Genomic DNA, 3,838 nt, shown 5'->3' on the forward strand with positions numbered 1-3,838 from the left:
AACCCTGAATTTCCTATGCTGGAATTACAATACATAATAATTGTCATTACTTTTATCAGCACTGATATAATTTTATTATAATCATATTTATTCTTTTTTTGGGGGGGGGTCCACCCCATGAATATATACTGTACAATGACCCAAAAGGAGAGGAAAGAACAACAAGTTCAGAGTTGCCCCCACCCGGCCCCCCACCCACCCCTGACAGCCCCCGTCACCACTTTTCAGGTTTGACAACATTCCTAGTTGTCTCAGGTATTTGACTCATTAAAAGTTGGATAAATTATTGGTAAATAATCCAAATGTCAAATGTTGATACTTAAATGAAATGACATGATCACAAGAATTAGAAAACATTTTCATAAAACACGCTATCAACACAAACCGAAAAGGGGTTCTATAAAAAAAATCAATCTAAGATATAGAAATCAAGATTTTGAGGAAAAGGAAGGGGGTCAGCCTCACCCCCACCTAAAGTGAGATCTCTCCTGCCCCAGTAATTATGGGGTACACCTGGGCTCCCTAAGACACCGTAATTGGTGGGGGAGTGAGGTGTGGTCCCAGGGTATTGGTAGCTGTGTAGTGTAACATTAATATTGATTCTGTCACAAATGATTTCAGCGTTTGAAGGCTTCCTGACAACCAGACCTTTTTTAAAACTGGCTTCCATAAAGGTTCACAAGTTTACCCACCAGCCAAACGTTTCTGGTGGTGAGAAAAATTGTTCTTTCTGCGATGTGCAGCGCAGATTGGTAACACACTTTTTTTATTTAGTTTCATTTCAATAATTGTAATTTTTTATGCCTCATTGATTTTTATTGGAATGTAAGCCACAAGTAAGCAAAGGAGGAAAAAAAAAAATTTTTCACCCCCTTCCATATTGTCAGAGGAAATTTTTTCTTGGAAGCCGATATATGAGAGCTGAACAAAGAGCTTTAAAAATCAGATTAAAACTATCCCTTGATCACCCTTACTTAAACCTGTGCAAATGTACCAAATCACAATATGTTACAGAAGATAGCAATTCCATAAGTTCTGGGAAGAATAAAATGTTCTTATTATAACGAAAAAATTTGAAATATTTCACATTTCATCTGATAAAACACAAATGAAATAGTGAGGTGGTGACATCATTGGTTCTCTCATTTGCATTCCAAGCAGGATGTGCATATATGTGCACCGTTTCGTGAAATTAAGCAAAACTTTACAATTTATGTCTATTGGCACTAAATTCTGGAATTCATTAGATGAAAGCTTAAAGGTACCCCAAAGCATGCATGCACAGCTTTAAACAACAAGTGGAATGCCTCTGGCCGTCTCACCTGCATCACGCGATTCAACATAGCAGCAGTGCTGTCTTTGAAAACTACTATAACTCGCACAAGATGTGGCCAAAATTCATTGACCTCACATGACCTTTGACCTTGATCATGTGACCTGAAACTTGCACAGGATATTCAGTGACACTTGATTACTCTTATGTCCAAGTTTCAAAAGTCAGATCAATAAACTTGCAAAGTTATGATGGTAATTCAACAGATACCCCATTATGGCCAAAGTTCATTGACCTTTGACCTTGGTCATGTGACCTAAAATGCGCACAGGATGTTCAGTGATACTTGATTACTCTTGTGTCCAAGTTTTATGAACTAGACAACATACTTTCAAAGTTATGATGGTAATTCAACAAATACCCCCATTTCGGCCAAAGTTCATTGACCCTAAATGACCTTTGACCTTGATCATGTGACCTGAAACTTGCACAGGATATTCAGTGATACTTGATTACTATTATGTCCAAATTTCATGAATCAGATCCAAAAAAATTTAAAGTTTTGATTGTCATTCAAAAGATACCCCCAAATCGGCCAAAGTTCATTGACCCTAAATGACCTTTGACCTTGTTCATGTGACTTAAAACTCTAATAGGATGTTCAGTAATACTTGATTAACCTTATGTTCAAGTTTAATGAACTAGGTCCATATATTTTCTTTGAAAACTACTATAACTCGCACAAAATGTTCAGTGATACTTGGTTACTCTCATGTCCACGTTTTATGAACTAGACAAAGACATTTTCTAAGTTATGATGACATTTCAAAAACTTTACCTTAGGTTAAGATTTGATGTTGACCCCGCCGCCGTCGGAAAAGCGGCGCCTCTAGTCTCACTCTGCTATGCAGGTGAGACAAATATTTCTTTCCAAATAATATTTCACCTCAACATTGACTGACTTATTTCTCTCTCTTTTATTTTCCTCTCTGTCTCACTCTCTCTTTCTTTTATTTCTTCACATCAGCATTTTCATTTTTATCCACTGTTATATTAGTTTAATCACTGTGTGTGTCTTTCTTATTATTCTCCACTACACATCCAAATAGTCCTTTGGTTATTATTGAATTCATGTTCTCAGTCTTAACAGTGTTGGGATAATTCTGCATTTTGCTTTATGAAAAACAACCAAATTATCATTATAGTATTTGCATTCAATTTAGGTTCCACCACTTCTGTTTTTTTTTTCCGTTGAATCCTCTTCTCCAACCTACTGTATTTAATAATTGTTAATTTTCTATACACGTTCACTTCTTAAACTGTATGTTGTAATTCAATGATTATTTGCTTATCATACTATGCAACATTATGAAATATAATCATTCTTTGTTTACCATGTACTGTATGTAAGAGTGGAAAAAATAAATTCAAATCAAATCAAAATATACCTTTCTTATTTTACATCTGAATTTGATGGAATTCATATCATGCTTGCTTAATTTTTCTCTTTTCATTGAAATCATTTTTTTGTTGAGATAGACTTGCCCTTCAACCTTCTCATTTTACATCCGATTTTTCACCGATATGATTGATTTTTCTATTCTTATTTCAAATTAACTTTTGTTGGGGACTTGAACTGAGAGGCCCGTATTCTAAAGTCAGGTTTATTTTAAAATCAGGGTCCCTTTTCATAAAGACTTGTTATACATGTAGTAACAAACGCACAATTTCTATGACAAATTTTTCATCAGCCAATAAGATAGAAGGATTTCAGTAGCTTTTAACTGTTATTGCAATTTTTTTATTGTGATGAGTTTTGTGGTTTAACTATGAACAGCCATTTGTGACATGAGTCTATTACAGGAGAGGTTCCGTCTAATAGCTCATTTGACAGCAAAATCATTCAGATAACTGTCTGGAAATGATTTAAATAACAGTTTTCTTCACCACTAAAGAATGAGGAAAGAGCACAATAACCACAAAGAAGCATACTTTATGTAAACAGAATTTTGACATCTTTGACTTTCCATAATTTTAGTTTCAGAGTTAAACCGTGGTCTAAGTTAAAGGGGAAGTTCACCTGATAAAAGGTTTATCGTAATGTATCGTGAACTTTAAAAATATCAATGAAATGTCATTTTCTCAAGAATTTGAAAATTGTTTTTATTGTACCTTCATTATATCAACAGACAAATTATTTCTCACCCGATGCTGAAAGAAGAATTTTTTTAGTGATCATGAACCATTACAAAATATTGGAAATTGAATTGAATGCATTTTATATTGCATAATTAATGGGGCAGTTGCTTGTATGACATCACAAATCAAAAAATTAATATTCCAACAACTTTCTTAATCTTTAATGGATTTTCCTCCAATCTTCATCAATATCTTTCTTTTTTTCTGGTAGTTTTACCACAAACTTTTCATCACGGTGAACTTCCCCTTTAAACTGGACTTGATAATGAAGCCCTAAGTGATATCATGAAGCATCACTTCCACCACTGTCTCCAAGAAATTTACACCAGGGGCCTGTTGCATAAAACTTTTTACCTGAGAAAACTC

The sequence above is a fragment of the Lytechinus variegatus genome, chromosome 10, assembly GCF_018143015.1.
Source record: "Lytechinus variegatus isolate NC3 chromosome 10, Lvar_3.0, whole genome shotgun sequence".
In the NCBI taxonomy this organism is placed as follows: Eukaryota; Metazoa; Echinodermata; class Echinoidea; order Temnopleuroida; family Toxopneustidae; genus Lytechinus; species Lytechinus variegatus.